Source organism: Theropithecus gelada, chromosome 2 (genome assembly GCF_003255815.1).
Source record: "Theropithecus gelada isolate Dixy chromosome 2, Tgel_1.0, whole genome shotgun sequence".
Classification (NCBI taxonomy): Eukaryota; Metazoa; Chordata; class Mammalia; order Primates; family Cercopithecidae; genus Theropithecus; species Theropithecus gelada.
The window spans coordinates 171,854,408-171,882,033 of record NC_037669.1 but is presented as its reverse complement, the minus strand read 5'-3'; the positions used below and the strand labels follow the sequence as shown (position 1 = coordinate 171,882,033).

At 40.1% G+C, this 27,626-nt stretch overlaps 1 protein-coding gene across 1 annotated transcript in view; it reads right to left on the bottom strand.

Annotated features, from left to right (window-relative positions):
• Positions 1–27,626, bottom strand: part of RARB (retinoic acid receptor beta) — a 767,875-nt gene that overhangs the window by 305,306 nt on the left and 434,943 nt on the right. The window lies entirely within an intron of this gene.

Sequence of the window (27,626 nt, the reverse complement as noted above, 5' to 3'; positions counted from 1 at the left end):
ACTTCCTGTTGTAGCTAATGTCTGGGTGGCCCCATTCTGCAGTTTCCTCTTTTAGCTCTTACATCAACTGTATGATCAACTCCCCGTATTAAATTCCTTCTGCTAGAAATAGCTGGAATGGCATTTAGTTTTCCTTATTGCATGCTGAGTGGTAGAGAGAATTAATTTAAGACCACAACTTGCCTAAGTTCGGTACTAAAGTTAAGTTCCCAGGGTTCAAATGTCTCTCTTCAAAACCTGCACTTTTCCTACTAGAATATGCTGCTTGTCAGTGAGTGCCCAATGTTTATAAACTTAATTGTTAACGAATGACAACATAATCAAAATATAGTGTTTTTTGGTTTATCTCAGTCCCCTTTGGTTTTTTAATTACATTGATCCTTTTGGCAAGTTCTGACTTGTTCATGGAATTCTTACAGATGTGAAGCTCTTTCCTGGGAAACAGGCTGCATTTTCCTTGGTGAATCCTTTGGTGAACATCCCCTCCTTACCTCCTCTGAAGTTATTGTCTCTGTGATACTTGGGCTGAAGCTGAGAAGGCTTATTCAAAGGAACAAAGCCCTTCGAACAAACAAGAAGGGCACGGACAACCGATGAGCCATGAGTAGCCACTCCCAGTTGCGACACATGTGAAATTGAGCCCCAGCATTCTTGGCTTGAATTTCAAAAATGTGACTAGGTTGTGACCCCGTGAGCCTGGCTAGGATAGGTGAGCAGAACCAGTTCTTCATTTTGGTGGGAGAGAACAGACAGAAGACAAACACATACAACCTTTTTAGCTAGAACTCCTAAACCTGAGACATTTCCGTTTAATCAGAAGCAAAGGTAGAGATACTAGGTGATGATGGTTTTAGGCAGATAGGATTAGTTATTGTCATAGACACAGCTGCTTCCTATCTCTGGATTTTTTTTTTTTTTTTAGTGGAGTAACTCTAGCCTTGGGAAATTCTTTTTCTTTTGTCCAGGGTTCTGCAAAATATCATCTGAAATTGGAAAATGCTGTGTCGTATGTTGGGTAATAGGCATTCTTCCCATCGTCAACAATACAATAGCATCAACTACAAAAGAAGCATTAAAAATGTTAATGACAATGAACATTTGAGGGCTTGTGATGTGTCAGGCACTGGTCTAAGTGGTTCATTATAAAACATCAACTCTTAAGGACTTTATGAAGTAGGTATTATTATAACCTCATCTTACAAATGACAAAACTGAGTACAGACAGGTGCTCACTGCCCAGACTGAGACGGCCAGTAAGTGATAGAACTGGCATTTGAACACAGAAAATTCAGGGCCTTTGCCCACATTTTTAACTACAGTACTGTACTGCTTCTCCATAATGTATCAGAATACAAATACAGGTATATGGTGAGACATTCTACATAACGTGTCTGATCTGGTTGCGTGACTGCACAGCCAGGCTGTGAATAACTAGGAGAGCTAATCTTTTGTCTCCATTGGATTCTCAGCCACAGAAAAAAAAGAAAAAAGAACACAAAAATCCAAAACCCACCGCCTTTACTGAGTGTCTAGGATCTTTTTGGCTCTTGCGGAGAACACATCATGCTTAGTTTGCATTCAATTTTGGGGGCGTCTTCAGTTTCATAGACCCTAAAAGTATTTTCAGGCTAACATGAAGGCAAAGCTGTTTCTAAGTGACCAGCCTCAAACAGGGCAGGACCATGTTTTCTCATAACACAGGCCTGCAGCTAAAATCAAGGGCACGTTTAAACACGCCCATTTTGAATCCAACCCAGGGCTCTTTCTTCCCCATTTGCCAGTGGGGACAGCTGACCATATCAAAGGGAAGGGAGCTCCTGAGGAGTCTAGTTTCTGGAGACTTTGGTTTCTGAGGATTTAAGAAAGCTAAAGAGGGAGGCATTAATATAAATCTTTCGTTGCCTAACTCTGTCTGGGATAGGAAGCTAATAGCAATGCAAGCTCCCTTTTGTTTTAGAATAATTTTTTCATCTCATAATCTACTTTAACAAAAACTACAAAGGTTTGTTTCTATAGGCTTTTCTCCATCTACTCTTCCCACCTCAAAGGAAGACGGGGCATAGCATTTGGCTCCCCTCTTTGAGAGAAAGCTCACCATTCATTTAGTGACATGACCCTGCTCACATGAAAGAAAATGGTGTGCGTGCCCCACTTCGCCGTTAGACTCTGTGACATTGGGGAGGACTTGCTTAATGTGGGACATTTCTTGGACACATTTCCAAATTACACTTTGGTGGGGTGAGGGTGGGAAGGGGCCATCTCGCCATCCAATGGCCCTAAACTCGCTGCATCACCAGCAGTGAAGAACAGCTCTTGTATTTTTGTTAATTTGTCAAATTCTCCTGCTGGGGACAAGAGAGCCAACTCTGCTCATCAGCAACCCCTGAAGCGGGGTATTCTTCAAGCAAAGGATGGGGAGTTTGAGAAACAATTAATCTCTATCAAAGTTTGGCAAAAAAAGTGGGAGGAAGACTCACTACCCTCTTCTCACATATTAGAAACACCGTCGTATTAAATTGGTAAAATTTTAATGAGAGGAGTGGTTCTGTCGCTCCCCATAAGAGAAGGAAAGTTAAAATCCTTCTCTGGGTTAAAGATTAATATTCCAAGTTCAGAACAAAAGGATGTTCTTTTGTGGCTCTGTGCTTATGCCTCTGAATGTAAACATTGTTCTGAGAGCCATTTTTTCTTTGCCAGATCTTTAAAGGGTAATAAATTAGCCCGTGGACAGCCATACAAGCTGCTACTAGATGTGAATGTGAATGTGTCTGAAGAAAAGGCTGACTTTCAATCAAAGTCTATTGAAAGAATGGTTGGATTTTCTAAAGAAGCATGTTGTGCCTATTAACCAACTTACAAAAGGGGCCATTTCCTTGATTTATGTTTGGTTGCTATAGAGATCCTGCAGCCCAGACTGGCAGGTGAAGCTCCCCTCTAACAATCTCAGAGGTTTTCCTTAGTTATCTTCTGAGGCTGAACTGCTGCAGCGGGTAAAAGGCAGTGTGCAAACAAGCTGTGCGTGTTCAAAAAAAAAAAAAACCAAAAAAAAAACCAAAAAAAACCAAAAAAAACACCAAATATCTGGCTCAAGCATTTTTACCCCTATCTCTTAAATTATGACTTATTATTTCTGAGACTTAGGGCAAGCATTTTTACAGCACTTGAAAACATGAGTACAGAGAAAAGTTTATTTTTCTAGTTGGGAGCATTAATGACTGGTTTCTGCAAGTGCGGTTTATTGCTTACATTATTTTACGGAATGCACAGCATTCCATGTTTGAACTCAAACTGATCTTCAAGAATGAGCTGTCCCTTCATGACCTGAGGGAAGATATATATGTGTGTATCTATGAGTGTATTTGTGTACATTTTTGTGAAGCAGATGGATTATACTCATTGCATGGTAATGCTGGAAGGATCTTGAAGATCGTTTGGCCTCAACCCTATATTTTTCAGAAGGGGAAACTGAGGGATTTCAGAAAAGATTTGCCCAAGTATGATGTAAGTGATCTGTTGTAGGGCAAAATTTGTCTCTTTACCAAAGCTCTTGCCATCATTCCCCTATCATATGAGCAAGCTCATAGAAAACTTCAGGGTCAGAGAGGTGAGGAGAGGGCTTGAGCACTGGCGATGATATAATTTCACGTATAATTCACAAGGAAAACATTATTGCTGGGTCAAAGACTAATCAAAGTTTATGTTCTGGGGAAAGCAAGAGAAGAGGGGAGAGAGAGGGAAAAGTCAAGGACTGAACAGAATGCTAAATGCATCCCTCACTGTCAATGCCCCTTATACATACAGAGAGAGGAAAGACAGCCCAAGATTCCAGTTATCAACCAATAGAGCAAAATCACTGCAAGGAGGTGAATTGCCTGAGCAGGACCACTTCTGACTCCTGAACCCTTTTACCATGTACCCACTTTGAGTTTCGTAGTATCAGAGATACTCCTTGTAAAGCCTTCTGAACGTTTTAAAGGGATCATGAAGGAATCCTCTTCTGCAGTCATGAAGGTGTGTTTCCTGTGTCCCTCCACACAGTGGATTAGTTTTCTAGGGCTGCCATAACAAAATACCGCAGACTGGGTGGCTTAAACAACAGAAATCCATTTTATCACGGTTCTGGAGGCTAGAAGTGTGAAATCAAAGTGTCAGTAGGGTTGTTTCTTCTAAGGTCTCTCTCTGGGGCTGGTAGGGTCAGTTCCTTAAGTGTCTTTACATGGTCTTCCCCCAGTTCATGTCTGTGTCGTAATCTCGTCTTCTCATAAGGATGTTAGTCCTATTGGATTAATGACTTCTTTTTAGCTAGATTACTTCTTTAAAGACCGTATTTCCAAACGTAGTTATGTTCATAAGTCCTGGGGGATGTCTTCAGCATATAAACTTGGGGCAAGGGGGACATTGCAGCCTGTAACACAGTTAAATGAGATTACTATCTGAATAGCTCAATGCTTCATTAGCCTAAAGAAAAGGGGAACATTCTTCAGAGGTTCTCTTAAATCCCCCAAGCCCAGGACCGAGAGGGGGATTTCCACAGGCCCTCCCAGTACCTGCCAGAGTCTTTTCCTGATTTCCAGTAAAGTCAGGATTTCTTCCCAGCTCAGAGTTGTGGTGACATCCTTTTAGCCACTAGGAATTCCTGGTAGCCTCATTCCTCACAAGGTCTTAGGGTCTCCGGTTAAGAACTGTTTACTAGTGGCTGGAAAATTAATCCTTTGGTTGATTTCCAAAAATTATTTATGACTTATTCCATTGCTATCCAATACTTCCAAGAAACCAAAGGGAATAGCCCAGATAGAAAAAAATCCGTTGCCTTCCTCCCACTCCCTTATTATGCTATAAACATTTGTTAATAGAGCAATTATCTTTTGAGTTGTAAAGGCTAAGTAACTACAAGGAAGAAAGGGGTGAAGGAAAAGTGCAATTCTTCAAGCTTAATGAAGTCAAGTGAAATTATTTCAAGTGGATGTGAATTATGGAGAACAGAATCCTCTTTTGCCAAAGTTTAATAAATGATGGCAAGCCATTTTGTTGAGCCAAACCTCCTTGCAGCTTGGTTTTGTCAGACAACATATACAAGAACACAATAAAGACATCTGTGGACAGACCTGGCCTTTTGGAAAAGGGAACTCTTTGTGGTTGAGAGGTGACTGATGGTAACAGGGAAAATGGATACTCCGTCTCTTGGATAGCCCCTTGTTAATAAAGCCAGCTTCACTGAGCATTTGCCAAGTGTCCACCATTGTGCTCAGTGCTTTACACACAGATCTCATTTCAACCTCACAGCATCCCTGTGAGGGAGGTCTTACTTACCATTTTGGTGAATGAAAAAAACAGGGTGAGACACTCTAAGGAAGCTGATTGGGGTACCACAGCCTACAGTGGGTAGAGCTGACATTTGAAATTGACAGTGGTTCTAAATCTGAGCTCTAATCCACTACATGAAACAGCTGAAAAGACTTCTCTGCTGGTTCAGGCAACTGCATGCTCTTTGACATTATGCAGCATTGCCTCAGTGGCGGAACAGTATGAATGAGTTATCATCATTGGTTCATGGGAGTACTGTTTCAGAAATTAAGGTTTCCAAGTATAGGTGAAGTATGAGGGCTGGGAAACAGTAGGGTTCCTTTGCCTTTTGGAAAATAGTTGTTGGTTGAAACTTGCATAAAAGGGAGGGCTAACAAGAAGAGAACAAGTGAAATGAAGATCAATGTCTCAAATTTCTACAGGGACAATTCAAAGCAGACATTTCAATCTGTAGGGGAGAAGAAAAAAAAAAGAACAGAAGAGGAAAGTTCCAAAAGATAATTTCTCTTAGAAGGGGACAGCTCTGAGACAGTTCTGCTTGGCTCTCTTCTGTTATTGTTTCTGGTACAGAGAGTACAATGGACGATCAAGAATGGAAACATCTCCAGCGGTGAAAGCCAGTCTGTGGCCAGGTAATCATTCACCAAATGGATACCACCTGGGGTAGAATCACTCACACATGCAAATTGGCCCAAATAGTGTCCTGGGCTCATGGGTTATTTAAATGAATGCAGCTGGGATTTGATTTCAAGTGGCAGCAAAAATACCAAGAACGTTCTGCACCAAAGAAAACAGCACATTGACTCTGTCCCCTTTGCTTCAATTAGCTGCAAAAACCTTACAGTAATTCTCACTACAGTCTAGCATGACTAGGGAGAGAAGAAGCGATTAACTGCTTTATGGTCTGCTTTTGAACTCAGTTCCAAAGTTTCACTAGATCATTTCTTTTTTTTTTTTTTTTTTTTGAGACGGAGTCTCGCTGTGTCTCCCAGGCTGGAGTGCAGTGGCGTGATCTTGGCTCACTGCAAGCTCCGCCTCCCGGGTTCACGCCATTCTCCCGCCTCAGCCTCCCAAGTAGCTGGGACTACAGGCGCCCGCCACCGTGCCCGGCTAATTTTTTGTATTTTTAGTAGAGACGGGGTTTCACCGTGTTAGCCAGGATAGTCTCGATCTCCTGACCTCGTGATCCACCCGCCTCGGCCTCCCAAAGTGCTGGGATTACAGGCTTGAGCCACCGCGCCCGGCCTTCACTAGATCATTTCTTTTGCTGCTGTTTTTATTTTTAATATCCAGAATGTCTTAGCCATTTTCCTCCTTTCTCTCCAAACTAGGGCTACGATGCAAACAAAATTTACTGCTAAATGTGATATTGCCTATAACCTACCCTGGACAATTCCCTGTAGCTTCTTTATAGTATTTGCAGCTTGAATTTCTTTGACAATATCTTGCTATATTTGGTGCTTACTTTTAATACTAAACTTGATATTTTAAATTGTATGAACATGTTAGATATTTAATTTCTATTAAATATGAACTTTATTTTTAAACATCTACTGGCTTTGTGGAAAATTTAATAAGTGAAAAGTCTCTTCCCCTTCTCCCCTTTATCATGCATATTGAATTAAGTTTGTGATCTTACATAGAGTGTCCGAATGTTTAAGATCAAGTCGATGTACTTTTATCAAGCTCTAAGTGAATATGGCTGACAACAAAGAGTAGAGAAATGTATTTATCAAAAGCTGTAATCATTTCTCAAGATGTCTATTTGGATCCTTCCTGGATATGGTTTTATAAAAACTGAACAGTGGAAAACATGCAATACATAAGACATTATATTTGATTAGGCCACTTTCCAATTGACAACGGGTTTTCCAAGCATCACATCAGTTGACAAAGGGGAAGATCCTTAAATTCTTTGAAACCCACACAAAAGAAGTCAGAATTTGTAAGGTGACTCTTGAAGCTGGAGAAGGCTGCTTGGCCCAATACTAAAGGAGGCCGAGAGCGTCTATCTGTGTGTGGACCAGGATAGGATAAGTGGAAGCAGTTATCATCTATGCTTCCCCCTCCTGCCCTCCTAATGACCTAAGCTCTGGCCTGAGGGACCAACATCCCTTAGAATGAGAGGTTATTTAGTTTTGATATGAGTGCAGCCTTGAGACTCCCTGTAGAGAAATTGCTTATTCCAAAAATTTAGCTTGTTTCTCTCCCTTATATGTGGAAACACAGGAAGAAATGTGGTCTGGAATACAGAGTGTAAGGGAAAAACAAAACCACGTCAGAAATGAATTTTGGATGAAAAAAGAAGGATAAGTGCAGTAGTGTCTGCTGGAAAGGGAGTGACACCAGAGTTTACAGACAAGCACCATAGGTTGTTAACTTTGTTCAAGATGTTATACACTTCAACAATGCATTCATCCCCAAGATATAAACCTGTACCACTAGAGTGTGAATTAGTTTATGTGGTGTATAAATGACCAAATTGAGTCACATAGAAACAAACTGCCTCTTCCATTGTTTGTAATTACAGGCAGGAGAAAGCCTTCACTTTTGTGTTTTTACCACTCTGATCTCCCCTTAACAAAGACAGAGCGCATCATGAGTGATTGGGAGTTTTTCATTTGTGGCCATGATACATACATTTTCTTGGAAAATAGATATCTTGAAGTAAAACCGTAGGTTTCTTTAAACAGTTGAGAGTGATAGTACTCTGCTGTGGACTTATTCTCCTTGATTATCGATCTATTCCTCTGTGAAATGTAAAAATAAAAATACCAATCTCGCAAGGTTGTTGTAAATATTACACATGACTTTGTCAACTCTCAAAGTACAATTAAAATGTTCAAATGGGCAGGTAAGAATGAATAAAGATTAAATTAATTGGGGGGAAGGATTATAAAGAAAAATAATTTTGGAGTTTCCTCCAAAGGGCCTTAATGGAGGAGTAAGGAGGTGAGACTTTGGCAGTAAGAAGGAACTGAGATTTTTGAACAGGGTGTATTATGATGAATAAAGTCAATTCAACAATGTTGTATAGGACACACTGAAGAAGAAAGGCTCGAGAGGAGGAGAAACATCAGAAGGTTTCTCAGTAGGCTAGAGGGATTATAGTAGGGAAGGAAGGAAAAGAATGTATTTGAGAGAGGTTGTAAGAGAAGGATCAAGACTAGCAATTAATTGAATGGGGGTGGGTGGCTAGATAATGGCCTAACACAGATGGTTTAAGGAAAATAAGAATAGGGAGGCAGAAAAAGTGATGGGGTTTAACAATTTTTTGAATTTGTGTGTGTGTGCACACCTTTGTTACTGAGCATGTACAGATGTATTTGTATGTGTATATTGGTGGCTACACCACCACAGAGACAGAGAAAGAGAAAGCCAAGTAGCATGCTCAATTGTCTAAAATGGAACATATTATCCATAATCTTCCTTCTTCCTTTGACTCTGCTATCAACTTTGGACAAGTTGTCACCTTCTCTAAGAGCCCCCTCTGCATTCCCTCCAATTCATCACCCAGTCTGTCTATTTCACCTGATAAGTTTCTCAAATGCTCCCCTCTCTCCAGCCCTTGGCCATCACCTTAGTAGTATAAGGCACCCTCCCCTCTCACCTAAGTTATTCCAAGAGCATCTTAATTGTTATCTCAGGATCAATTCAAGTTCAACTCCAACTGTTTCTCCACACTGCAGCCAAAGTTACCTTTCTGAAGTGATCATGTCACTACCAACTGCCCCCTTAAATGGCTTCCTACTGTCATGTGCCCTACAAACTGCTGCGCAGCCTGCCCAAAATCCACATGTCCCATCTCTCTCTCTCCTCTCTTCCTAGAGCATCAAACAATGGGCCTTCCCAACAAAGGGGCTTTGAATACACTACTTTGACTGGAAAGCCTTTTCCTTTTCTAATTCACTTAATTCATTCTTCAGAATTCATCATATCACTTTCTCAGTGGAGCTTTCTCTAACCCTGCCTCAATATGGGTCAAACTCCTTTGTTAGGACCATTTCTTTACTTCAGAAAACTCTCTCAGGTTTTAATTATATATTCACTGTTGTGATCATTGAGGTAACGATGCTCTCAGCTATTAAACTGGAAGCCCCATGAGGGCTCCATGTATCTAACACAGTACCTAGAGATGCAAAGGCGAATAAGAGAGGGAATAAATGAGTGAATAGATGAATAAACACATGAATGAGTGAATATCAGGGCACCTATCTCACAGAGCTGCTCTAAGGACATTTGGTAAAGGCACAGTCATCCCTTGGTGTTGCTTCCAGAACTCTCACATATACCAAAATCTATGCATACTCAAGTCTGCAGCCAGCCCTGTGGAACCCACATATACAAAAAGTTAGCCTTCCGTGTACCTAGCTTTGGCATCCCATGAATACTGTGTTGTTGATTTGTGTTTGGTTGATAAAATCCACATCTAAGTGAACCTGTGCAGTTCAAACGCATGTTGTTAAAAGGTCAACTGCAATTGTTATTCAAATATGAGTCGAGGTTCTGACTTATAATCCTGAGTGCACATCTAAAGTTTTATCTTGAGAACTTTCCCTACCTTTCACCTTACAGGGATTTATGAGGTGCTGACAACCTACATTTTAGAATGCTGCTTCCCTCACTTTATTAGTTAGCTATTGCTAAATGCTGTTGTTTGAAGCCACTCAGCTTTGAGTAATAAAAATATCTGAGTAATATTTTTCCTTGAGTAATACTACTCAAATAAAAACACACTTGAGTAATACTACTCAAATAAAAATATTGCTCAAATATTTTTATTACTCAAAGCTGAGTGGCTTCAAACAACAGCATTTATTATTTCAGTTTCTTCAGGTCAGGAATCCGGGCTTAGCTTAACTGGGCTCTTACTTTCAGGGTCTCTTATAGGGTGTAGTCAGGTGTTGATTGGTTTAGTCATCTACAGGCCTGATTGGGGAAGGTCCACTTTCAAGTCCATGTTGTTTCTTTGCACGATTCAGTTCCTCATGAGCTGTTAGACGGAGGGTCTTACTTCCTCCACGGGTGTTGGCCAAAGGCCAACCTCATTTCCATGTGGGTTTCTCCAGCATGGCAGTTTACTTCATCAAAGCAGCAAAATGAGAAGGAGGCAGCGATGGAAGGAAGGAGAGAGACTGCCAGCAGGAGAGAAGTCACAGTCTTTTATAACCTATACTTGGAAATGACCTACTATCACTTTTGCCATATGCTACATGTTAGGAGAAAGTCACTAGGTCCACTCCATGTGTACAAAGGGAAGAGATTATTCAAGGGAGTGAATGCCGGGAGGTGGGGATCATTGAGAGCTACTAGAGAAGGCTGCCTGCCCCACTCATCCAAATGCCCAAAAGTAGAGTTGCTTAGCGACATATCTCTAATCTTGTCTGGGTCCTAATGAATGCCATTCACAAACTGCCCCCTTTAGAAGGGCTTGTGGCTGTTCCCGATGATGGAATAATCCAGCTCAGTACAGCAGTCCCACAGCAGATGACCTTATTGATCTGCAGCTTAAAATTTGTCTGTTTCTTCACAAGGTGTGTCATCAGGGAGAGAAACAGTCAGTCTGACCCAGCAAGGTCATAGTTACTCCATTTCCATTAAATAAATATTCATAGACTCCAATGAGCCACCTCTAAGGTGTCAGGTATTATGTTTTAATTTCAGCAATTACGTGGCCTCCTGTCAGATTGATGTGGCACTGGTGTTGAGATACAGGGGAACTCAAGAATTTCCACTTGAGGTCAGGCCCGAGATAAAGAGGGAAGTCATTTAATGTTCTGCAACCTAAGTGGACTGGGTATGATAGCAAAAACGACTGGCCATAGAAGAGGCCCACACGCTGAGTTGCTATTCTCAGACCTCTGACTGGTTTCCACAAGCCCAGCTCTGCTCTTTTGTCTGGTTCAGGCTGGCAAAAGTGAGAGGTCATTGCCATCATTCTAAGAGAGGACAAAGCTTCCCAAGGACTTAAACTTTTGATTTTGGCCTCATTAATACTATCCTGTGCGCAGTCAAAAGGAATGATCTGGAGTAAAACAAGGGCTTTGGAATCAGGAGACTCAGATGGGTAAACGTGACTTAGTGATTTACTTGTGAGACCTACAGCCAGTTACATAACCACTCTGAGCGGCCAGCTGCTCATCTGAAAAGGGGAGAGACGGTGTCGCTCCTCCATGTTCTTATAATGTCCAGTGACAAAGAGTTGGATTGGTTTCCGCAGCTTTCATTTTACCCTCCCCTTCTATTTGGAGGAGTTGAAAATATAAACACTACATTTACCAGGCTGTCTTCCTGGAGATTTGGAAGCTGGAAGTGAAGCAGAAGCCATCTTCCCATGGTGTCCAAGGTTTACGAGGAAGCTTCCAAAGATGTAGGTGGTGGCGGTGGTGAGCAGTCCTAGTGGGTGCACTCATAAGCACATCAGCAACAGTTTCTAAATGATGGATCACAGTTATGGTGGTGTGATCTTGAACTCACAAGCCTAGCAGCAATGCCCTGGCTTCCTCTGTGCCAACTCTTCTGTTGATGCTGTAAGCGCTTGATCCACTCAGTAAATATTTATCAAGCACCATCTATATTCCAGGGACTAATTTAGGACTAATCAGTGAACCAGAGACAAAATCCTGCCTATGGAACTTACATTCTACTATGTGTGGGAATAAGGGATATACATATTAAGTATTTTTTATCTTAAAAATGAGGTGCTACGAAAAGTAGAAAAAGTATAAGGGGCATCAAAAGTGCTAGAAGTGAGAGTGGGTAACAATTTTAAATAGGGTAGTAGAGGCAGGGCTTACTGAAAAGGTGACATTTGAAGAATGATTTAAACATTCAAGAGTCAGCCATGTGGTATCTGAGGGAAGAGTATTGCAGACAGAGGGAATGGTCGGTGCAAAGCCCCTCACTGGGAGTGTGACTGGGGAATTTGAAGAAGAGGAAGCAGTCCAGTGAGGTTGAAGCGAGGCAAGACAGGGAAGAGGGGGTACAAGATAAAGTCTGTCGGGTAATAGAGGGCCATATCTGGCACCTAATTCCTTATATTAAATCTCTTCCTGCATGAAACAACTACAATGTTCTCTCTTTCTTCTACTAAACTAGGACTGATGTATTGCCTTTGCATACTTTCATACTCGCCCTTATCTAATTGCACTGAAATTATGCTTTTGTGTTTGCACCCACTCCAAAGACAGTGCCTCATTAATCTCTGTAATCTGAACACCTAGCCCAGGGCCTTGCAGAGCAGGCACTTAAATATACGATTAGTAACACAACATGAGCACCGCTATTTCCAAACTACTGCCTCTTCAAAACAGGAGATATCTCTGTAGGAGGATGCAGCTTCCAATATGGCTGGATATGTGGGGGGATAAAGACCTTCCTGGTTGAAGTAATACATTTAGTATTCTAATGAAGTAATTATAAAAGTAAGTAATTATTGAAATAACCACATCAACTCCCAGTCATTAAAATCCTCCTAAACAGAGCTGGCATGACGGCTTAGGCTACTAGAAACCCTGGCAACCACCCAGCGCCTACAATAGCTTCTAATTAATTGATCTCACCTCTAATCTGCTATTGTTAGCCCAGTGCTGATCATTTGTTTGGCCTACAGATCCTATTGCCCCTTCCTTTTGATTGTATTTGTTACTGTACCCTCTCTATCTCTTTCAATTAAGCACAGGTTAAGTGGTTCACCCGCAAGAGAATAGGAGATAATGGCACCAATCAAAGTAATCTCCTTAATTTGCTAAATGGATTACAGGGAAACCCCAGCCAAAGTGAAGTCATAGCTAGTGGCCTTCACTTGAACTATACACAAGGAGTATCTAATTATTAACCCATCGTAAGCCAAGCTTCATTGTGGAATAAACGTCTACAAAGTTAGCAAGGTATAGGCAGTTTCAATAGACGAGATGGCCCTCTGTGACTAAACTGTTCCCAGGGTAAAATGTCTCCACTGGCTCCATTCCCAAATTTCTTGCTTGCCTTAACTTTCAAGTGAAACACATCCTCACATACCAATCAAAATACTGCCCAGCACTCCAGTCAAGAGAGTGGATTCATAATCTCTTTAAGAGCATTCTCTAGTGAGGATTCATTTTTCTTATTTGTACTATAAATGCAAATGCAGTTTCATAGGCACAATGGCTCTGGCTTTTGCTGACTTTGACAAAAGTCTGTGTTTAAGAGTAAACAAGTTTGTTCTTAAGCTGGTAAGCGATCTTCCTTCTTTTTGTGACCCTGCTTGTTCCTGCCCTTATACGCACAGACACACCCCTCCCCATAAACCCACTACGAGACCAAGATGGGGTAGAGGACAAAAAGACCCCATGCCACTGGAATTCTGGCTTTGCACATGTCCTTGGTTGATTAAGCCAGGAAGCAAAAAATGGCAAATCAAGGCATATTTCAGTAGAATATGGGATAATTGCAAGAATACAATGGAAGGTGAAAACATGCTGAAACAAAACTCCACGAACTTTCAAACATTGAGGGACCTGGTTCCTAATTTGAAGAACTCAATAAATATTGACATAACATCTGTGTCTCTGTACCCTCCATCTTTGTGGGGGTGGGTGGGAGGCACTGTTTTTTCAATATCCAACTAAAATTATTTGATACCCAATACCCTATGTTCTGCGAAAACTCTAGTGACCTTTCCAACATTTCTGAGCATTCCTAAGGAGATTTGTGTCCAGGTTATTTCACTCAGCATTCCAACTCTTCACTCTGATGGGGTTCAGGACATGCTACCCCAAAATATGGCACCTTGGCATTTGAGAAAACAGCAGAAGCAGGAAAGTCACTCTCATCTTCTCCTCATCCTTCTCCCCTGAAGCAGGTCAAAAAACCCTCATTTGAGAGGTGGCCTCCCTATACTCACAGGAAAGGAATATTCTTATTTCTAGAGACACAGGGTCAGAGAAAAGAATCTGAACAAACAGGCCTTGCTAAGTTCCCCCCAGTTTATTAGCATCAGATTATACTCCCTTGTCCTCCAATCGTATTTCTCCATGACTGCCTACTATGTCAAACCTAAGCACAACATTACACAACTGTACCTCTTTCTTTGGGCCTTCATTTCCTTATGAAGCCTCCTGTGTCACATGAAACATTTATATTAAATGAATTTGTATGCTTGTCTCTAGTTAATGTGTCTCTTGTTATGGAAGCCTCAGCCACAAATCTAGCAATGTGTGAGGAGAAGAAATCTTCCCTCCCCTACAATTCTGCCTCTCAATACTCTCTTCCTGTCTTGCCTCCTGAGGCACTTGACCTCTCCCTTTAGACCAAAGACTGACTTAACCCCTCTTTCCTAAAGTACCATTGACACAGGATGTATAATGTAATATTACCAAAGTTTGGGACAAAATTACCCACAGTGATATTACAACACAGAGCAGAGGAGGAAATGGCTAAAAGCTAATATAAGATATCACTAGTCCTCAACCATCCTCACTGCCTAGACCTTCTCATACTTCACTGGTTCTGGCCATCCACCATATTTCTCAAAATCACTCTAACTTTCTTTACCATTTTCTCCCTTTTGATCCCAACCTTTCTCCCAAGCTGTCAGAGAAAAACATTTAGCATTTTTTAAAATAGATCAATAATAACTGTCTCTTCCCTAGATTTGCTTTGCAAACTATTTTCGTACAATCAGAAGATCCCTTAAGAATTTTTCTCAGTCAAGAGTCCCTTTCTTTCCCTAGACGCATCTGAACTCCTAGAACAACCTATTAAAATTGTAACCAAATGATAAAGAAACACAATTATCTCAGCTACATTAAGCACCCATTATGCTTAAGATGCAGCAGTGGGTGCAACAGAGAAACAGAACACAGGACAAGAGGTACCCTCTGTTCTCAGGGCATTTATGATGCAGTGGGGGAGGTGGTCATGCACCTGAGAAGCTGTGTAGTGAGTAGAAGGAAGTTGGAAGGCAGAAGGTCCAAGTTTCAGTGTTGATTTTACTATAATGTGTCCCTGGACAAGACAAGTAACCTTCTGCATTTTGATGTTGTGAACATTCCACAACCTGCACCATTTCTGGGGCTTCCGAGAGGGTAGAAGGGAATGATCTGTGTGGATGGGTTATAAAAACCATAAAGCCCTGCATGAGTGTATGGTGTTGCCATGATCACCACGTGAAAAGTAACACACAGTAGCTGGCTATGAGTGCAAATCCCCACTGCTGCACAATCTTTTTAGGGTTTAAATGCTAAATATGTTGATGCTGTGCTTACAGGGACTAAAGAAACTAAACATCAAATAAGTTGAGAATTATTACAATGAAACCACAGCCACCTACCTCAATAGCTTCCCAAATCTACAAAAGCATTCTTAGCTCCCATATGTGTTATCCTTTAGTAGTGTTACTGAGTAGAACGCGCTGCCCCAGCTATGTTCTTTCATATGCTCCCAAGTGCAAATTCTCACATAATATGGTAAATATGCAAATTTGCTTTATAACTGGGCTGATCTTTTGCTATCCCTTTCTGCTTACTTTCAAGCAGCTGTATCTGGGTTTCTACACATTTAGATGACCTGTTCAAAATATCTATCAAAGCTAAGAATCCATCAATCTTTGGATAAAGCTACTGGATTCTTAGCTGTGGCAGAAATAAAATCTACACATCCATAGATATTCGGCAGTGCCCCTGTGTAGAGACACTGTTGTACCTATGTACCTTGACCTAGAGTGAAGAACCACTGTTATGGACCCCATGTTCTGTAAGGATTTGGAAGGCCTGAGAGTGGTTAGACAATTTAGTTCAAGAACGCTGCTGGTCTGATGGGTAGAGAGTAAAACAGAAGAGGGTCTTCCAAGGGGCAACTCTCATATCTGCATCATATTTAAAGCTCACAAAAGCTTCACATACATTATTTCATTTAATCTTTACAAGAAACAGTGAGATTCATTCATTTCCCAGATCTAGCAGCAGATACTTAGAGGTAAGCCACAGAAGATGTATGCATGTACCGCCACCCCCGACACCACACCAAAATGTACAAGAAAACCTGTAGCTGCAATGCTCATAATGGCCCTGAAGTGGAAAAGTCTCAAATGTTCATCCTCAGTAGGATGAAAAAATACATATGAACTGAGCACTATATCATCTAGCAATGAGCAAAGCCAACCACAACTATCTGCACAAAAGGATGAGTCTCTCAAACATTACAGTGAATTCAGAAGACATAAGAGAGAAAATATTGTGTGACATCATTTATGTAAGCAGAAAAGCAATCTGTCAGAAGTCAGGAGTTGTCATGTTTACAGGAGAGTAGTGACTAGAAAGAGGTATGTGGTCTTCTGAGGTATAAGACATGTGTTTCTTGACCTAGGTTCGGGTTACTTGTGTGTTCACTTTGTAAAAATTAATGAAGCAGTGCACTTATGTGCTACACTTCAATAAAAATTGACATTAAAAAAGCAGAGGGACCCACACAGAATGGCCAACTTCTATTTTGCTAAGTAAGCAAAAAGTAAACCAAACTCTATTTACCATCTATTTTCATAATCTAAACATTTTAAGACAATAGAATTGTACTAAATATAGGAAGGACATACAACTATAGCGTTGTATAACTTTATAAAAAACAATTTGTGTATTAGCCTTATTTTGCTCATTTTACTCTAGGCCCATGAGAGTCTTCTGAGGACAACTCAATTTGCAAACTGTTTTCTGAGAACCACTACTTTGGGATGTAGATAAAAACTCCCCTTTTTGTTTATTGATTCACAGGCAATTTCACTTGTGTCTTTCCACTTCTGCAAGCCAGCAGCTTATTTTAATAGTGACTCACTGGAGCTCTTTGGAACTCTTGGAGTGGATTAGGATGACTTTTGGGTGACTGAGAAGGTCCTGGACTCCATGTCCCAGGCTGCTCTGCTTAACTGGCTCTTGTTGGCCTACCTGCCCTCCACCTACATTGGCCTCCACAATGCAATCTACCAATTATTTGACACCTACCTAGAGTTCTTCCTTACCAGCAACATTTTAAATCATGCCTTGAAGGTTTGAGCTTCTTTTCTACTTCTAACTTGGATAAACAGTTAGCTAACTTTTCCAGTAATATGTGGATATAGGCTTTGCTGTTGTCATTATTAACCTTGAAGAGAGATACTCTTCATTCCTATTTAATTATCCAATTATTCATTCATCTATCCATGCATTCACTCATTTTCACTCTTTTTTCCTTTCCTGTCTAAACTCTTACCAATGAGATAAGATGACCAGTCCTAGATCTAGAATTTAAGTTTAAATTTTATGAACTGTTATACAGATTACCGCCAATATATACTGTATTAGTCAAGTGCTTTGGATTCCCAGACTGTCAACCAGTCTTATGAAGTGACTGGTTTGACAAAACTTGGTCTTTACATAGCCATTGGGTTTACTACCAAGGACTGTCCTCTTTTCCAGGTGTTTGCAAATGGAATACAAGCTGGCTTTTCTTTTCTTTAGGCCTTTCTTATGCTAAGTGTTCAGTCTATTATGTCTATAATCACTCTTTAAAATTAGAGGCATAATGTCTTTTAACATCCTTTCTTCCAAAACTCTTACAAGTCACAGTTGATGGTCTGAGAATTTCTTTGATCAGTTTCCTAGTTACTAAGAGAGAGAAAATGAAATATGGAATTAAATTCCTTCCATTATATTTTACTTCATTTTGGTTTCCTATGTTCCTATTCTACAAATTATACTTATTGAGTATTTTGTTTGTAATGAATACATAATTGTACATATTTATTGAGTATCATGTGATGCTTCAACACAGGTATACATTGTGTCATGATCAAATCAGGGTAGTTAGCATATATAATGGGCTAAAGACCTATACAGACATTTCTCAAAAGAAAACACACAAATGGTCAAAAATATGATGAAATGCTCAAGATCACCACTAATCATCAGAGAACTGCACATCAAAACCACAGAGATACCACACTACCCCAGTTAGAATAGCTATTATCAAAAAGGCAAAAAGTATTTTTTATGATTCACACGTATTCTAAAGCTTTTACATGAATTGCCTCACTTAATTCTTACACTATCCCCATGATGTAAACATCACATTATAAACTCATTTTACAGAAGGGGAAGCTGAGCCTCAGAGAGGTTAAGTGACCTAGGGATGTCCTAGTTTCATGTGAAACCCTGTATTTGGCTCTTACCTTGCCGCTCATTCTAAGATAATTTCCTTCAATTGAACAAATCTTTATTAAGGGCAATGATGCCCATCATTGAAACTGGCATTGGAGATTCAACTATGACCAAGATGGGCTTAGTTACTGCCCTTACAGGGCTTCTCAGTTATAGGACAGATAGTTCTTGAATATGCATGATTCTAAGGTGATACATATTATCAAAGGGTTGCCCTATGGCTAACAGTACAAAGGGGTAGCTTCTGGCTGGTGCAGGCAGTAAAACCAGGTGCTAAAAATACAGACTGAGTTTGTTTTGTTTTTTGAGACCAGGTCTTGCTCTGTCACCCAGGCTGGAGTGCAGTGGCCCAATCACGGCTCATTGCAGCTTCCACCTCCCAGGTTCAGTTGATCCTCCCACCTCAGCCTCCCGAGTAGCTGGGACTACAGGCACACACCACTACACCTGGCTAATTTTTGTACCTTTTGCCATGTGCCCAGGCTGGTCTTGAACTCCTGGGCTCACTCAAGCAATCCTTCTGCCTTGGCCTCCCAAAGTTTTGGGATTAAAGACATGAGCCACCGTGCCTAGCCAGACTTGGGTTAAGAGGTGCTCACGGAGACTCTGTGGGGACGACGTGGTCACCACTATGACTGAGACTGTGTACAGTGAACTCTGATAGCACGATGGAGGAGCATATAAGAGCATGGGGCCAAGAGAAGCCATAGATCTTATTTTTTAAAAATCAGTATTTTCGAGCTTCCAAGCAAATGCTGATCAGCTAAGTATCCTTACATGGTATAAAGAGTTGATTACAGGCTCACACTAGTTCCTTCCCTCCACTGTGGGCAAGGATATTTCCCTACCCCATTGCTGTTGAGCTTGGTGATGTGACTTCCTGTGATCAAAGGAACATGGGTAGAAATGTCAGTCTGCCAGTCCTGACCCTGAGCCCTAAGATGCCTTATGTATTTCCTCTCCCCTTCCTGTATTTTTGCCGCTGTAATGAAAAGACTATATAAAGAGGCAGCTGCTGGTCCCAGAATAAGGGGACACGCGGAAGAAAGCCAAGTCCAGCTGATTCCCACTAAGCCCTCCAAAGCCCTGCAGAGCCAGGCTGACCTACAAAAAATAGTTTGTTATTATAAACCACTGAGATTTGGAGGTTGTTTCACAACAATATTACAGCAAATACACACGAGATGTGTCTTAGGTCCCCTTTCCAGGGAGCCAGGCTCCAGAAATTTCTACTAGTTTTCCCACCTTTTTACTCAGCCGTCCCGAGTAGGAGAGGCCTTCCTGATCACCCTGTATACACTGGCAGCTTCATAAAGGCGACACCTGATCTGAGTCTTCAGGCTGAATCGGGATAAGCGTGTGAGGTGCTTGTGAAGGAACTGGAAGAGCATCATGCTGTATGGCAGCCTGTGTCCATTAGTCACGTGTGGCTCCTGAGCACTTGAACGGTCCCATTCAGATGGAGAGGTGTTATAAGTATAAATACACACTGGACTTTGAAGACTTAGTATGAAAAACAAAATGTATACTAGTTAATTTTCATGCAGGCTTTGTGTTTAAATCATATTTTAAATATGTTGGGTTACATGAAATATATTGTTGAAATTAATTTCACTGGTTTCTTTTTACTTTTTCTTAACGTGGTGATCAAAAGGCTTTAAATTATATATGTGTCTCAGGGGACACGTCTACTAGGCAGCTGTGGGCTAGGAGGACTTCCAGGCCATAAGCCAAGTTGAGAGTGAGAACCATCCCAGGTTGGGGACAGGCTGCCGCATGCAGCAATAGTTAGGGCACATACAGTGCACAGTGCAGGGGTCGCAGGCCAGTAGTAGTCACAGCGAATGGGCTATGAGGTCTGAACACCAAGCTTGGGGCCTGCACCCATCACCTGGAGGTGCCTGAAAAAGTATGTTGCTAAAAGCAGGATGCCTCGATGCTAGGTGGTGGGTTATAAGAGAAGACTGGCAGACACTGAGGAGGTGAACTATCTGTCACAGTGAAGTCAAGTGCCAGCTAGCAACTGCTTTCCTATTCTAAGGCACTTACAGGTTGATTCATGGGCAATTTGAAACCATAAGCAGTTTCGGTGATGAAACATGCAGACCAAATGATATCACATTCCTTATCTTTGCCAGTGAGCAGACTTTCCCCTCTGCCCACTGTCACAAACACTGTCACCTTGAAAGGTGCTATCCTATCACTGTATCTGACGAGCTGAGCAGGGAGATGTCACTTCTAACAGCACCTTGAAGTATGGGCCCATTTGGAGACATATTAGGCAGCCTCTGAGAAAGCCAGTCTGCTTTGGGAAAACGCAAAAGGGAAGAAACTCAAGTCATAACCGGATTAGAATGTCATGATAAATATAACTTTCACCTTAGTTTCCATTAGGTGATGATTTTAAAGGTTACTTGGAAACATTCTGAAGTAGGCAATATAATGATTAAGTGAGCAGCTCAAAAGACTTGGGATGTAAAAGAAAGCATGAGCTTCTCATGCACAATAGCTGAGGCCAGTTCGAATCCTTTGTTAGACACAGAAATATCAGCAATGATTCTGCACTTAACAGGACATGTGGATCCACATGGAAGTGGCTAAATATTCTGCTGGATTCTAAACTCACTGTTTAGAATTTGTCATCCTGTTCCCCCAATACACTGAGGAAGCTTGGGGCTATTTGGGTAGACTCAGGGCTATCTATGTGCTTGCAGAGCATCAGCTTATGGGAAATGTAAAATGCAAATGAATGAGTTGGGATGTGAACAGAAAAAAAAAAGTTCTCTTCACAGTTTGATATGAACAGTTCTGTTGGCTTAAATAGGAATGGGTATTTCATAAACTGATAGAATTTGGAGGTGTGTAATGAGCGACCCTGTAGTTTAATAGGGGAAGATACTGAGGCTCAGGTGGGACTAACGTATCCAAAGTTACACAACTAGTCAGCAAGAGGGCTGGAAATCAAACCGGAGTCTCCTGTATCACTGTTCAGTCCTCTTATGTGACTTGATACCTGTGGCTAACCCAGGGACACAGAAGCCTTGCAATAAAACTACTTAAGGTGCTGAGAACAGGCCTTAGGGCAGTAGTTCTCAACCCTGGCTGAACTTCAGACTATCTCAAGACATTGCTCTGGCCACACACCAGAGCAATTAATAAAGAATTTATGGAGATAGGACCCAGAACACTGTATTTTTAAAAGCTCTCCAGGTTATTCTAATACGTAGTTGAGAATTACTGCCTAAGGGGATACCTGAGTGATGTAGGAACAGACCCAGCTTTCAAAGGCAGGACATCACCTACCTCAGATGACTACCATGTCCGGGTCCATCCAGAGGCCTCTGTTATAGAGGAGGCGGAGATCAAATCAGCAATATTATCTTGATCACAAGACTTTGTTTGGCAGGCAGACACTGGTGAATTGTAAAGTCACCTTAATGTTGTCCAAAGGAGATCATGGCATATCTATCAGCCCTAACCAGCCGATGGCTTTGTTGATGTAAAAGTAGGTTCCCTCACATCGGTGCCATATGGCCAGCACAGGACACAATTGGAGATGAGCAAGTTTTTAAAGAAAGCATATTCAGCTTTTAAAGATGTTACACTGTCCATAGAATTTTCTGCTATAAATGAAAATGTTTTATAGCTATACTTTCTAATATGGTTACCAGTAGCACATGGCTGCTGAGTACTCAATATTCCAAGCATGACTAAGAAAATAAATTTTAAATTTTATTTCATTTTAATTATTTTATCTTTGAACTTAAATAACCACATGCGGTTACTGACCACTGTATCAGACAATGCAAGGAAGTTCTCAGAACTCTCCCAACCAGGCAGGAGACAAAGAATTTGTAAAGGACAAAGATAAGTATTTTAATTTTAAACTGTGCTGTTGCCTACTTACTCTATACATGTCTTTAGCTTATTCAGCAAGATTGGACATTTTAAAAAACCTTGCTAGAAAATGGTTTTTGACAATAAAGGTACAGATAGCATTGATTTTTTTTAAAGTGCTTTAGTGTATTTGGTTTTCTTTTATAAACAAGATTACTGAATAAGAACATTCTTACCTTGGAATATTCAAGTTTCTGATGAGAATGAGTTTTGGGAATAGCAAGTATCTCATAACCTTCCTCTCAGATGCTTACAAGAGTCATATTGCAGGAAAGACGGAGCTATCATTTCATCTAATGACCACCTTTCCATGGAACCTCTTCCAAAAGAAAGGTAGTTGTATGCCAATATCAACTCATTCTCCCAGAAACACAGAAAGCACCTCATTTTCCTAATGTAGATGCCTTTGGGCAAAGAAGGTGACTAAACTTTCTGGTCACTTCTTTCAGCTCAAGAAACAAATACTCTTGTGTAGGCTTTGCATTGAGATGAGATTCTTGAGACATTGATATGCTTATCCTACATGGCATTTCAAAAGTTAGTTATTTTTGGTTAGCACATTATTTGTATGAAAAACCATAGCATGCCCGTGCACATGCAAGCCTGCAGCCACCCCTATCTTACAATTTTATCTCATTTTTAAATACTTGATAGTAGTTCCTGATTTATACTAATAAAAATTGAGGGGAGAAAAATCAAAGCCATATTCGATCATAATTAGTGGGTGTAATATCTCTGCTGCTAAAGTTAGAGGTGACAAGAGACTTATGTTCTCCTTGCCCATGCTGATGCCAATGAATATCATTTGTATTTCACTGGAAGCTGGAATGAGTGATGTATTTATGGAGTAAAAGAAGATCTGGTCAAGGGATGGTATGACTTCAAGGACAGAACAGAGGAATAAATGCCTGAAGACTGGGGGCTTAAGCCCTGACACCAAACTTACCGGTAATATTAGATTGGGGCAAAAGTAATTGCGGTTTTTGCCATTACTTTTAATGCCCGTTGCTTTTAATGGCAGAAACTGCAATTACCTTTGCACCAACCTATTACAACCCTGAACACCACACCACTTAATTTTTCTGAGATCCATTCTCCTCATCAGCACTAAAGGGATAAAAATAGCACTACTTCAAGGGATGCTGTGAGAACATCATAAGGTAATATGTGTGTTTTGTAAACAATTAATATTACCCAGGTATTAATGATCAGTGATAGGCTGGGATAACACGGCCTATTCTTTCCCCATTAAGTTTTGCATATAAACCTTCTTTTTTAGGTCTATTGTGAATTTAAACAAATATGTACACATTCCATTTGCTTCAAATGTGACAGGTTTTAAAAATATATATATCTTTTTTTATTGTGGTAAAATATGCATAACATTTTTACCATTTAAAAAAATTTTAGGTGTACAGGTCTCTATGAATTTGACTACTTTAGATACCTCATGTAAGTGGAATTACATAGTACTTGTCTTTTTGTGTCTGGCTTAATTTCACTTAATGTCCTTAAGGTTCAACCATACTATAGTATGTCGCTGAATTTCATTCCTTTTTAAAGCGAAATAATACCCTGTTGTACGTACAGACCACATTTGGTTTATCTGTTCATGCACCAATGGAGATTTGGGTTACTCCAACTTTTAGCTATTCAGTTGCTATGAACATTGGTGTAAAAATATCTGTTTGAGTCCCTAGTTAACACTCATAAGTGAAATTAATGGATGATATGTGATTCTATTTTTAGTATTTTGAGGAACTGCCATACTGTTCTCATAGAAGATGCCACATTTTCTGTTTCCACCAGCTTGACCCAAGGTTCCAATGTATCGACAACCTTGCCAACATGATTTTCTTTTTTTCCCCCAAATAATAGCCATACTAAATGGTATGTGGTGGTATCTCACTGTGGTTCTATTTTGCCTTTCCCTAATTATTAGTGATGCTGAACATCTTTTCATGTGCTTAATGACCCTTTGTATGTCTTCTTTAGATACATTTCTATTTAAGTTCTTTGGTCACTTAAACATGACATTTTTAGCATAAAATGAGTATATACACATTTTGTTAAAAAAAGATATTTTAGGATATAACAGCAAAGTCATAAAGCCCTTAAAAGTAGCTGTTAAGTGAGTTTACTATTATTGTTGCTATTTGTATCATTTATAATTACTACTGCCATTTTATCTAGCATGATTGAAGACTAGCTATTTTCTAGGTACTGAGCAAAGTAGTACACATGTATTAACTTACTGGATCTTCACACTTATTCTGTGAAGAAGCAGCTCATCTTGTTAGTATCCACATTGAACAGCCAAGGAAACTGAGTTATAAACAAGCTAAAGTAACTTGCCCAACGTCATGCAGCTAGTAAGTGGAAAAAGTGGGATTTGAACCCAGGCAGTTGGACTCCAGAATTTTTGTTCTCAGCTGTCACACATTCTCACCTCTCAATGATGGATGGTGCTGAATGATCCATTGATGAGCTTTATGAATAATAAATAATTATTTATTATTTAATTATATAATTATATATTTATATAACATATATAATTTATATAACGTATATATTTATATAACATATATAATTACACATTAAAGAATAATAAATAGGTTATTGTTCATGATCTTTCATTTCAGAATACTTAAGGAGATTCATTGACTTATTTTTTTTTTTTCATTCTTTTTTTTTTTTAATTTATTTATTATTATTATACTTTAAGTTGTAGGGTACATGTGCATAACGTGCAGGTTTGTTACATATGTATACTTGTGCCACATCGACTTATTTCTATGACTATTCAATGGACTTCTAAAATAAGCCAGCAATATGACTATTTGTTTGCTATTATTTAACAGCCCAAAGTTGAGACATATTTTGGCACATACTTGAAAAATTATATTCCACTGCACTATGCCGTATTGGCTTGACAGTTTATTGGAGGGTAGAAGATAAGATCATAATCACTTTGGGTATTCAATATTCTTTATATACTATTGGAAGATAATATTTATACTTTCTCCATTTATTGCTCAAATCTTTATTGAGTGCATATCCTGTGCTAGATACTATTTGAGTTTCTGGAAATACAAATGGATACATCTCTGCTCTAACAGGTGATGGTGTTGGGTGTGGTTTGACAGGCTGTAAACACAGAATTGCAAATTGCACAAATATTTTGATACCAAATCATACTGGGGAAGAAGAAAAAGCAGGTAAGAGGAGAGAAAGATCTTAAGCAGCGCAGAGGGGCTGACATGTTAGGGTTGTCAGGCAAGGTTTCTATAATGAGATAATGTTTGAGAGAGACCAAAATGAAATGAGAAAATGAACAATGGGTAAAAGAGGATCTCAGACTAAGGGAACAACCAGTGCAAAGGTGCTGAGGCAGGAGCCTCCCAGGAATGTTTGTATAACAAAGAAGGCAGAGCGAGTGGAACAGAGTAAAAGAGGGGCTAAAATTAATTAACTCTTCCATTCCTTGAATTCTCCATGATAACAATGGAATGTATCAAACGCTAAACTCTGGTGGGGACCAGGGTCAAAATATACCATATCTAAAATCTGGGTTGGAGAAAATAATATGAAAAACATAGATTCACTTTTGTAGACCACATGGCATCCTGACTTTTTTTTTTTTTTTCTATTTTCTGGGGGACTGTGAATCAGAAGTTCTATGAACACAAAATAGATTACAGATATGATGTGCATTTAGCCACACTTGAATAGGTCCAACATTAACATTCATTTCTTCTACATCAAATAATGAGCCAGCCCTTCAATGGTGCATCTACCTTGTCCTAAAAAAAGAAAAAACATATCAATGGCAGTCACCAAATGCTCTCTAACAGAGATGGAGAAATCCACTGCCGAGAGCTGTTAAAAGTTCAAAAGAGGAAGGTTGATGTCATTCATGTTAGACTGTGACCTCAAACACATTTTTTGTTTGGGAAGATTATCAAATTTTATATACAAATCTCTACTATGTTCCAAGAAATTTGACATTATAACCACTGATGACTTAAGAAATATATGACTCTCCTCCTAGCATTTGAAAAAACCTTGAGAGAGATTATCCAAATTAAGAATATAGTTTCAACATTATGCGTACACATTTGCCAATTTTCCATATTAGATTTCTATGCTCATTCTTGAGTAGCTCAACCTAGAAACAGTGGAAAATAAAAGTACTTAATTCTGTGACATTGTCATATATAACATTGTGATTTTTACTGTCTATTTAACCAAATACTGGAGTAACCATAAATTATAGCCCTCCAGTCACACAAAATGAACTTCCAGATAGCTCCCAAATTTGAGTAACTTAAATGACTCTATTTCAGAATAATATCCAAACACTAAAAATATTTGTCACACTTGCTGCAGAAAAAAAATAACCTCACTCAAGCATGGGGAAGAGAAGGCTCTGTAGGATTCCAGCCTCCAAACACCACTCTCAAGCCAGAAAGTTATTCTAAAAACAAGAGGACACTGAACAAAAGGTGATAAAGACAGATCAAAGAAGTAAGTGGTAGAGTTAGGAAAACAGTTTAAACTCAGGAAAGACTAAAATGTAGAGACTTTAGGACATCTGGATAAGGAATAGACAGTGGTAATGTGAGGTGGAAGACAGGGGATGTGAAAGGCCAGAGTGGAGCTGGGGGCACTATTTGGCCTCTAAGAGAGGCCTTCACTGCTTTAACATTTAAAGGCTTTCCATTGTCTGCTGTGTTCCCACCATTTCCTTACAATGCCTTGTATACTAGCTGCTCAAAATGATATACTCTCTCAATAAAGTCTGGTTAAAATGAAGGTGCTTAGTAAACACTGAAGCAAAGTCCGCTTAGTCTTCTACCTTCAGAATATCTCACTGTAGAACACTCAGCACAATCTGCTGTAGCTAGCTAAGGCCTCTATGGTATCAGATCACTTGTGGGAAGTTTTCTTACATATTTATGCCTAAAGAGCTTCAGGGAAGGGGTCAGAATCACAGAGCATTTAGGAAGGGGGAAAAATTGAACTATAGGCAGCTTTGTGGTTGCTCAGTATTTCTAAGCTGGTGACTGTGTTAGTCGGCTTGGGCTGCCACATCAAAATAGCATAGCCTAGGGGCTTAGACAATAGAAATGTATTTCTCATACTTCAGGAGGCTAGAATTCTGCAATCGGGGACCGGCATGGTCAGATTCTGGTGAGGCTCTTTTCCTGGCTTGCAGAGGCCTGCCTGCTCACTGTTTCCTCAGATGGTGGGGAG